The sequence below is a fragment of the Elaeis guineensis genome, chromosome 1, assembly GCF_000442705.2.
Source record: "Elaeis guineensis isolate ETL-2024a chromosome 1, EG11, whole genome shotgun sequence".
In the NCBI taxonomy this organism is placed as follows: domain Eukaryota; kingdom Viridiplantae; phylum Streptophyta; class Magnoliopsida; order Arecales; family Arecaceae; genus Elaeis; species Elaeis guineensis.
Window position 1 is genome coordinate 119,085,963 of NC_025993.2, and position 12,020 is coordinate 119,097,982.

The following is a 12,020-nucleotide window of genomic DNA, read 5'->3' on the forward strand; positions in this document are numbered from 1 at the left end:
TAAGAGTAGCAGGTAGATTTAAAAAATCTCTTTCTAGATAATATTCCTCATGGAACAATAATCATTAGAATGCTCACCATTATTTATCAATATTTTTAAACCTTCTTTGCTAGTTACTCTAGATAGTGCAACATATAGCTATCCATAAGTAAATACAGGTCTTGATAAATATATTCCAACTTATTTTAGTGATTGTCTTTAACTCTTATTAGTAGTTATAGCGAAAAATACAGAAAGAGAAAACTGTCTTCATTTCAATATGAAAGGTCATTTAGATTTGGTTGGAGATAAGATCACTCTTGGAATAAATACACGATCATCAGTATTACTTTCGCTGATAACTTCAGCTTCTATAATCTTATAAAATAGTCTTGTAATTATCAATCTAGTACCATTACAAAGACCAGCACTTTGATTCAAACTTCTTAGCAATATCACTGGTATCCCTATTTTTAATTTTAACTCATGATTTGGAAATCTAAAAAATTTTAGAGAATTAAAAAACTTCGTAGGATATAAGAGATCTTCTTCTGCACAGTTAGAAGATATCTTGCAAACTGAATCAGTATTTAAGTAAACAATTTAGTCTGCATGATTTCTCAGTATATCGATGAAAGAATGACAGCATAATAGTCGAAAAAAATAAGATATTATTTCATAATCATTATGTTGTTCTTTATAATATCAAATTATTGATAGTATAAAATTAATAGTCATTGTATTATCCACGACCTCGCAGTCGGGGCATCCCGGAGAGACGATCCTTCACAAGAAAAAAGAAGGGATGAAACTCAACAATAACACTGTTGTCGCGAGTAAGCTGTTGGACGGAGAGAAGGTTACGAGTAATATGTGGAACATGTAGGAACTAGCAAAGAGAAAGAGGTCGGGAAGAGGAAGAAAGGACAGCAGTCCCAACATTAGATACAGTCAAACCTGCACTATCACCAACTTGAACCTTGTCATTCCTGTGATAGGGCACCGGGTACTGCGGCTAATTGTAATCGGGCGTGATGTGATGCGTAGCACCCAAGTCGGGGGACTGCAGCATCTGAAAGTGGGTGGCTAAATGGAAGAGCTGTGGGCATCGTTTGTGCCTGATTAGTAGTTGGCGTTGGAAGAATGGGAGCACTGGACGGGGCAATATTGTAAGTGAAGTTTGGATCAAATCGGTATTGACACACCGAGAGACATAATGGCCTGGCTGTCAACATAATTTACAGCAGGGACCATTGCGCTGCCATGATCGACCACGCCCCCGGCCATGGTTAAGACGTGCATTGGGAGCATACTCTAAGGAGAAGTGTGGAGCAGCATTCTATCGGTGAAGCATGTTGGGAGCCGTAGACGAAGAAGTATGCACTGCCTGGTGCGCTGACGGGAACGGGACCTCCGAAGTGAGGGTTGCCTGATGCTGCATAAGATGTTCGTGGGCAAGGAGCAGCCCATGGACATCATCGAGAGAGAATAGTCTGCCAAACGTATGGTGATGGTAGCGATGATGGTGTGGAATGCAGGTCCAAGGCCCGCAAGAACTTGGAGAATGAGCTCGACCTTGGGGATGGGCTGAAATTAAGATGGAGTTCAGGCTGTCCGCGAGCTATTTTACCTCATGAATGTATGCGGTGATCGTAGAGGAGGTTCTCTTCATCGAAAGAAAACGGGATCGCAAGTGAAGAGCGTGTGCACCCGATCGAGATGGACTCGAAGACACGAGAGAGAGCTTCCCAGACGTCCCGAGATGAGTTAAGTCCTGCTACAAGAGTCATGAAGAGAGTTTACCAACCAAGCAAGGACCTGTTGGTCCTTTTTCATCCAAGTCAGATGCGCTGGGTTGAGAGTTGGTGGAGCGAGCGGATCATTGGCGGCGAGGGCAGGAGGATCTGCAGTAACAGCAGGTACGAACTTGGGAGGATATGGTTCTGTACCATCCACGATGCTCATTAGTTCAAGGCTCCACAGGATAGGAAGGCACTTCGTCTTCCAACTGATAAAGCTGTCTCGACGGCACTGGGTGAGAGGAATATTCATGATGTGCACAGGGTTGGAGGTAGGGGAGGCGGTGGCCATTTGGATCCGAGGTTGTGAAGCGAAGGCTCTAATACCATGTAAGTAAATGAAGAATTGGGAAGATGAGCGCACTTCCTATTGTGGAGGTGTCGGTGATTTATAGTATAATAAATTGGTTGAGATCACAAGAGAGTCGATTAAATCTCTTAAATACTTGAGTTGTTACAGCAACTTGAAAGCTAGGATGGCGTGGAGTTGTTGCAACAAATCTTCTCAATAATATGTTCCCAGCTAACACAAGCAAATATATTACGAATTCAAATTATTAGTAATAGCTTACTTTTCTTCTCCAACTTGTAGTTCCTTGGACATCAAAAGAACCAATGCTGTCATATTGTGTACTGTCCTGAGCCTTGCATGACATTCGTTGCAATTTTTCCATGGTTTCTCGAAGGCCTCCCGTAGCTCAATCGAGGATTTTGTAATAATCTGAAGCAAACAATTTGCACCCTTCCTCTTAGTAGAACAAGATATGTGAAGATCTCGTATTTAAATATTTGCAGGCCTTTTTCCAAGTGCAATAATCTCAGATTTCCAAGTGCTTAATCTGATTTTTTTTTTTTTTTTTTAATTTTGGGGTGGGGGGGGCAAGAAGATAAAAGGAACTTCATTGAAACACTACATGAGTCTTAGGGATACAGTATGGTGTAGAAGCAAGCCTGAGATAATTACAGAAACATATACATATAGGAAATATGTAACAGATGACAGGAGAACCAAAAAATTTCTTTGACAGCAGCATCGGTTAGGAGTAATATAGCAACCAACCAAGCCTTGATGCCCAAATGGAGATAACGGTGGACGGACAAGTGCCCTTTTCTGCACTAAATAAATATATACCCGAATGTAGTGAATGTAATGCACATATGAATTGAGAGTCCCCATTCTTGCAACAGAACAGCAGGCATCCCCTGGGTAAACAAAGCTTAGAAAATAACTGTGAACCTGAAGCCCATAATGGAAAGCAACCTGATACCCATCGTGAAAACCATCCAACAGAGAAGATTTGGTTGCAAGATATTTCTCCCACAGGAAACGTCAGAGGCAAGCAATATGAATTTGTACAGTTGTCACCAACAGCAAAAATGAATGCTTCATAAGATCTTTGTGTATAGCAGTTAGTATGTGTCACAAAAGGATGTCTCACAACATTTAATTTGCCACCGGGTAGTAAGCAAACCCGCAAAGAAGAACACAGATAGTTGGAAGCAAAAACTCCCCTCTTTTTTCTTATCTTTTTTCTGTTGCTCATCTTTTTTTCCTTTCTTCTTTTTTCTTTTCTTTTTCTTTTTGTTCTTCCATTTTCTTGTTTCCCTCATTTGTCCCCCATATTTGTAGAACTTTCTTTTTATCTCCATATTGGGAAGAATCGGAGATTAAAAAAGGTAGCAATCCGCTGAAGTCAATGCATGAATGAGCAGCAGAATACTTGTAGAAAAGTAGCTGTATATCTGCTATGAAGCAGAGTGAAGCTATACAACCATCCTTAGCAGCCAAATACAGTGCGATGGAAAAAGCTATTATTGTAGCATTTGATGTGTGGTTAGAATATAATAAAAAACATCTTTGGAATCATTCCCTTCCCAAAAAAAAAAAAAACATCTTTGGAATCCATTAGAATGCAGAAAACAGTCGGGTTTGGACTATGGCATGCAGAATTCTGTAGGATACCTTTTCATTATCCATTAGTAACGAAAAATTATATCTTACATGGTCTGTACCACGTGACCGTGCACCGTCGGTCACTTGGTCTCCTTGTGGGCTTCATTCATATTATGTGGTCATCATGGTGATTGGCCTACAAAAAAGGAGACGAGGTGATTGATATGGTGTATAGTCACGTTGGCACACGCGGCATAGGGTATAATTCTGTGCGCACGTGCAGTTTGTAAGGCTTCCTTGTAATTGCTTAGTGGGCCAAAGGAAGGTGGGTGTTAACTGGATTGCTAATGGAGAATTTTGCTGGAAAGCATTTTAGCTCCAGCATAAAAGCAAGGAAGGAGGAGAGAGAGTAAAAAAAAAAAAAAAGGAAAAGCTAGTCCGCTCCCAGGAGGATGATTATTTGGTCACTTGAAGGTGCCAAAGCATATCCTCTCATTCTCGTAACTTTCAATCCACTTGATGAATTAAAAGGCCTAAAGAAAGACAATCCACTTGATGAATTGAATTGCTGAAATGACACGCATGCCCTTTGATCTTACCAAATGGTTTTGGGAGTTCGCAGTCTACAAAGAAATTCTTCACATATTGATGTTATGCTAAAAAATGAAGGAAAAAAAAATGATGAGTTATTGGATCTGCTTTACAAGCTCAGCACATCCAAGAAGCAAGTTTTTTGGGGCTCTCAAGAACAAGTCTTAGTGTCGTCCAAGCCCCAAATATGCGAACCAATGTTTGATCTTATATCAGCCGCGTGATGGAAGTTTTTTTTTTTTTTTTTTTTTTTTTTTGAGAAACCTTAATAAATTTCGATAGTCTTTGCTCATCTTCTACTCAAAAGGTAGCAGATAAAATTTTTAAAGTGTTGCAGTGATTAATATTGTTAATTAGCTGTGACGTTAGTAAATTCAATTATTTCTAAAAAATGTCACAAAATTTGATTAGAAAAACTGTAGAACAATCATCACGCTCATCTACTATTGTTCCCTGTGCCTGCATGGCTGCGAATGCTCCTTTCTTTTTCCCTCGTCCTCGAGTAATATCTCTCGGAAGGATGTTTGGTAATCTTAATTATTTTCCAAATCACGATTCTCTCGCAAATCAAAGGAATTAAGTTCGGCCACCCAACGGTCAGACACTTGGCGTAAGTCTTACCCAGGGATGCCGAAAGGTGGAGAATAACTCCCACAATTAATTCCCTGCCTTCCCCGAGAAACCAAGGCCATCCTTTGATTCTACTCTCATAATAATATATAAGTTAATTATTTCATCACAAAGTGGAACTATACTTGAATGAAAAAGTGAGAGCTGGAAGAAATATATATATATAAGAACAACCACCAATGTCCCTCCCCCCACTCTCACCATCCCAAGCCCAAAACAAGGCCTTGGCTCGCCCGTTCCAGTCTCATCTCACTCACCACACCACCAACTCTTTGATTGCATTGCTTGCTTGGGCCTTAAGAACCAACTCCTTCCCTCCAAGAAGGTGTGGAACAACTTCACCTCCAAAGTTCAATCCAAACTATCGAAACTCAAGCGGTCCAAGGCCCAGCTCAGACACGCAAAGGCGCGCCTGATCAACACCATCCTTCACTCCCCAAGTCGGTCCTCTTACCACCTCGGACGCAAGAAACGCCGCTCTCGGCGGCTACACCACCATCGGCACTTCGCACCGGTCTACGTTGATGAGCTCTATGACCAGCCCATGCCGGTGCATGCCGAGTGCGTGGAGGCATCTCCTGAGGCCAAGGGAGAGAAGGCATTGGAGAAAAGTGCAAAGAGTGATCAGCTTGGGGTTATGTGTGGAGGAGCTGCTGCTGCTGCTTCGTGTGAACCTTCTTTGAGTGTGGTGGCAGGGATGGAAGATGTGGATTTGAGAGTCCCCGCGTGAGCTTTGAGTTGATGGGGTTCTTCGGGTTATCCTTCAAGTTTCTTCTTTCATGTATATGGTCGGTCTGAAGAATGACTGTGTGTGGAATTTATATGGTCTGAAAATTTGTAGTGGCAATTAGAAACAACAGTTTGATACATTTCTCAATCTATAGTGTTTTGTTTTACCCCTCCAAGTTGTTACGGTTCGCTAGTCAGAAAGTTCGATTGGAAAGTTCCAACTTAAAGCGATGGCCACGGTAATCTATCGTCTGGTGAGACTAGCTTCTGAATTTGTTTCTTTTTTAGCATATCAGAAAAGACTCGAAAAGACGTGGGCTCTCTGTCAGCATCAGCATTCGAGCATTTTATTATGAATAAATTGTCTTTTAATCGTCTCATCCAATTAACTAACGATGCCAAGATACTACACCCTCGTCTAAGAACAAGAGCGAGCGCACCTCCACCGCAAATGCGGACGATACGTATTTTAAAACAATACATGCTCCCCAGAAACGGGTTCTAGACTGGATCAGATATGGATTTGCAAATCCAAACGAACCAAGATCTTCTCACAGATATTCGGAATCATGGAAGAAGAAAGAAAAAAAAACAGTATTCACTTTTCATGTCCCATGAATCAAACCCGGTAAGTCCGAGATTAACTAATTTCACGTGCAGGTAAACTCCTACCCACCCCGACCCAATATTTTGCCGCTCCTCCCGGGCCCAAGCGAAAGTTCTCAATGTGTTCAATAATCTTGTTGCTTCAGACATCCCGTCGTTCAGGCAAACAACCATCGCCACTATCATAATCTCAATAGGTAAACTACATTTACCATATATTTGATTAGAGTCATAAAAAGATAGATGAATAATCTCAATTCATCGTTTGACTCAAAAAATTACAAAGAATAGATAAAAAAGCAGAAATTATCCATCCATCCAAATTCACCAATTTACGTGATAGATGAATAATCTCAATTCATCATTTGACTCAAAAAATTACAAAGAATAGATGAAAAAACAGGAATTACCCATCCATCCAAATTCACCAATTTACATCCTCCCAAATTGAAAAGATAAAAAAAAAGATGAATTAAACATTGAAGAATGAACTTTCGTATTGACAAAATTATCCATCATTATCTTTTTTGATAAAAATATAATACTTCACTTTTTCATATATATATATATATATATATATATATATATACTATTAATCATATATTATTAAATTATAATATGATCTTATATCTATTAAAAATATAATAGATATTTTATATATTTTTTTAAAAAATAAATATTTAATTAAATATAAATTATTATGAAATAAATTATTTTTTATGATTAATTAAATATATTAAAATTATATTTTTAATATTTTTTAAAAATAATTATTTATAATTTTTTGCGAACCAAACGGGTCCTTGGGGAACTTTCGAAGGAATGAGTGCCTCTTTGGGCGAAGGGATCTGTCCTAAATAGAACTGCCGTCAGCAACATAAGCGGTATGTTATCCGACAGCGTGGCCGATTCAGACACTTCGAAAGAATCTGAACCATTCATACTGAAATCATCCGTACGGAAGCTCTCTCTCATCCTCTTGATCTTCGTGTTCCGCCAGAACTTTCAAATTGAGGAGCGTGGACAGAATAGTCTCTGGCAAAAGTTATTAACATAGGATTTTCTATGCGGGTGATCGATCTACTTTCAGTTTTTTGATAGAAATATCAGACGGATGGTTTGTTCACGCATGATAATTTTATGCGTTAATTATAGTTTTAACAGTGGGGCATCGTCTTTTCTTTAAAAAAATGATGGATATCATCAGTTTCCATTTGTTTTCTCCGTTAGTCAAAAGACGGGGTTGACCGGTCAAAATCGGTGAACTACGGTCTTATTCGTGTTACCGTTTGGTGAAAAAAAGTCCAGATGGTCCACAACTGGAAGAAGGTAGAAGATTATTTATTTTAAATTTCTTACTTAAAAACCAGGGGACAGAAAATATCAATTGAAAGTCATATTTAACTAAAATCTTTTGTATTGATTGTACCCTATTCCTTTCCTCCGAATACATATACACTAACTTAGAAACCCATATGATACATGATATATAATTATTTTTTAAAATAATATTTTTATAAATTAAAATTTTAACATAATATAAAAGACATCATAGATGATATTAAATATTCTAAATAAAAATATAAACTCAAATTATTTAAATAATATGATAATAAGAAGTAACACAATCATTTTCTGTCTTTTACTGATAGAAAAATTATTGGATGGATGTCTGGTCAGGACACCACCTCCCAAGATCCTTTCAGTACCACGCGATGCAGCAGGAAGAAAGAAGAAACAAAACAAAAGAAAAACAATCAAAATACGTGGATCAGCCACAAAAGGGCTCGCCTCCACGGGGCATGCAAACTTCACTATGAAAAAAAAAATTTACAAGAGGAGACCTCACCCTCAACCCTTGTACACCCAATTCTCTCTCACCTGAAGTTCCCCTCACAAAAGCTCTCTCTCTCTTGGAGACCCCCCTGAACCCCTGAAGAGCCTAGCGACCGCTGTCCAGGAGCCTCCTACTCCTTCTCTCTCAGCGCCCTCGCCTCTCTCTCTCTTCAATCGGGTTCGTACAGCTCTGTATGGCGAGAAACCCGAACCACCCCTCTCTGTTTCACGCACAGTCCTATTTAAAGGGTTAAACACGGTTTAAAACTTGATTAGAGAGGGATTAGGAGTCCTAAACAAAGCAAAAAAAACCCCTGAACCGTCGAATCAAGACCGGGAGCCCCCTGGGCCGTCAGATCGCGCTCCGGTCCACGAAATAATGCCGTGGACCGCGAGAAACGCGTGGGAAATGCCCACGCGGTCCACAGGCCCCTTCATGGACCGCCTGGTCCACGGTGGACCGGGGCAAAGGGGTCGCGGGCATGGGTCGCGCGTCCCGCGTGGGCCTGGGCCTGGGTCGCGCATCCCGCGCGCCGCTGCCTGCGGCCGCGCCACTGCCGCCCGCCGCCGGTCGCCGGCGGTCCTCCACCGCCTCGATTCTCGTGCCGACTTCAAAAGCTCGTATCTTCTCCATCCGAGCTCCGTTTCAGGTGATCTTGATCTCGTTGGACTCCGTTTTTCGCCGCGAACCTCGCTGTGGGCTCAATGTGGGTTGAATCTCGAGGTGTCAAATCCTAACAATCTCCACCTTGACTCGATATTCGGCCTCCTCCAAACTCCAAGAGCTTCTGGATCTCCTCGCCCCCATGCCCTGGGGCAATCGCCTGCTGATCATGGATGGGCAAACATGGGAGTCGAGCCATGCAGCTCGATCCCATCTCCGTCGTATGCTGTGCTCCTCCTGACCTAAGACCTGCTCGGGACATCGTCCTGCGGCAATAGGAATCTCACCTTGCGACGTCGCCTCTCATCCTCCCGAGTCTCCTGTCTCGTGCCCGATCCGCCTCCTGGAGCTCCACCTCGCTCTGGGCTCCACCTGGCTCCCAAAGCTCCACCTCGCACTGGGCTCCCTGCCAGGTAATAATGTCCTCTGCTCCCCTTCTTCCTCTCCAGCACAATCCTATCACCGCGTAGCATCCTCAGGATTCCTCCACCAGCTACCGTCCTGTAGCCTCTCGAATCCAGTCTGCTAAGTGAGATAAGATTCCGTCTGAAATCGGGTATGTATCGGACCTCTCCCAATCTCCTCACTGCACCGTCATGTGTCCTCCAGCTGACCGTCCCAATGCCTCTGATCGCACAGCTCGATCCATCCGGCAGATATACAGTGCTCTCACTGTTCTTCAGGGAGTCAAACTGCTCCTCTCTGCAACACACATGATAGGGGCATGCAGAATCTAATATCCACTGCTGGGAAGAAGTAGATACTTCGTCAGATATCTCCAGACATCTCCATCTGAATCGCTGCCGGCCGTCGCTACAGCAGCCACCGTCCGATTTTTCAGTTGAGGGCAATCTCTGGTTAGATGCCCCAACTCCTCACATCGGTAACACTTGGTTTTGCTCAAGTCCCTCCTGGGCTTAGACCGCCCTCGTTGCGATCTTCTGTCGCTCCGTCTACCGCCTCCTGCTCCTCTAGAAGCCACCAAAGCTGAGCTATCGCCACCTGAGCTCGAAGCTGGGTTCTCCCTCCTGAGAACCTCGTTCTGGAGTATCGCCGCGGTGACCTCGTCCATCTTGATAGTGCTCTTCCCCACTAGAAGAGCAATCACCAAGGACTCGTACGAAGGGGGAAGCGATGCCAGCAAAACCAGCGCCCTGGTCTTCTCCTCAACGTTCTCGCCAATGCTGAAAAGGTCGGTGAGGATCTTCTGGAAGTGGCTCAGATGCTCCTGCACGCTCTGTCCCTCAGTCATCCGCAGTTGGTAAAACTGCCTCCAGAGGAAAAGAGTGTTGGTGAGAGACTTTACCATATACAACTCCTCGAGCTTCGACCACAGCACCGTCGGAAAAGTCTCGCTCAGCACATGGATCACCACCTCATCCGCAGGTACATGCGGATAGTACTCACCGCCTGCATCTGTAGCCGTTTCCAATCCCGCACCTCCATGGTGGTCGGCTTCTCATCGCACAAGAGAGCATCGATCAACCCCTGTTGGATGAGCACGTCTTCACCCTTGCCTGCCACAAGGAGAAATTGCTCTTACCATCGAACTTGTTGATCTCCATCTTGATTGTTCATATTTTCTCCATCTTCAGTCTTGCTCACCACCACTGCAATCTGCGTCCTTGTACCGCCTTGCTCTGATACCACTTGTTGGGTGGATGTCTGGCCAGGACACCACCTCCCAAGATCCTTTCAGTACCACGCGATGCAGCAGGAAGAAAGAAAAAAACAAAACAAAAGAAAAACAATCAAAATACGTGGATCAGCCACAAAAGGGCTCGCCTCTACGGGGCATGCAAACTTCACTATGAAAAGAAAATTTTATAAGAGGAGACCTCACCCTCAACCCTTGTACACCCAATTCTCTCTCACCTGAAGTTCCCCTCACAAAAGCTCTCTCTCTCTTGGAGACCCCCCTGAACCCCTGAAGAGCCTAGCGACCACTGTCCAGGAGCCTCCTGCTCCTTCTCTCTCAGCGCCCTCGTCTCTCTCTCTCTTCAATTGGGTTCGTACGGCTCTGTACGGCGAGAAACCCGAACTACCCCTCTCTGTTTCACACACAGTCCTATTTAAAGGGTTAAACACGGTTTAAAACTTAATTAGAGAGGGATTAAGAGTCCTAAACAAAGCAAAAAAAACCCCTGAACCGTCGAATCAAGACCGGGAGCCCCCTGGGCCGTCAGATCACGCTCCGGTCCATGAATAGTGCCGTGGACCGCAAGAAATGCATGGGAAACGCCCACGCGGTCCACAGGCCCCTTCATGGACCGCCGGTCCACGGTGGACCGGGGCAAAGGGGCCGCGGGCCTGGGTCGCGCATCCCGCGTGGGCCTGGGCCTGGGTCGTGCGTCCCGCACGCCGCTGTCGCCCGCCGCCGGTTGCCGGCGGTCCTCCGCCACCTCGATTCTCGTGCCGACTTCAAAAGCTCGTATCTTCTCCATTCGAGCTCCGTTTCAGGTGATCTTGATCTCGTTGGACTCCGTTTTTCACTGCGAACCTCGCTGTGGGCTCAATGTGGGCTGAATCTCGAGGCATCAAATCCTAACAAAAATTATTCCTTGAATCAATATTTTCAGCATTAATTATTATGAAATTCTCATCATTAAGCAGAATATGATCATTTATTTACATCTCATGCATATCTCTTTTCTTCATAGTCGTATCAATAACAGAAATTTCATCCTCATCTACTTCAATTTATAAAAAAAAAATTAGTTATCAATTATTAAAATAAAATATATAAATATAATTATCTATTTATAAAAGAATAAAAATATATCATTCATAATAGATTTTTCTTAATTTTTTTTACCTTCTGATTCGTTGCATGCATCATTCGAAACTATTTTAAGAATAATATAACTTATTCTTCCTTGTTTGAGATTGTATTCTTCAACTTTAATTTGAAAAATATAATTTTTTTATAATTTTTTTAATTTTTAAAGAAACAATAGAATCATTATCTTTCTGTACAAAGAGAAATATACGACTTAATATCATCAAATAATTTATTAGATGAATAAAATATGAAATATATATTGTATGTACCCTATCCATGTATAATTCTTTAGTTGATTTGCCTGTTAACGATTGAGCAACCTTATCAAAAAGGATAAACGATGTAAATCCAGTATAATCCTTCATATGAAATTATAATCGATATTTAAAGAACAAGAAAGAATAGAATCAAATTAAAATTTGTTATAACTAACAAATAAAAAATTATAATGGACATAAGCAAAAGACGTAATATTAAAATATCTAATATATAAATTTTTATTTTTTTATG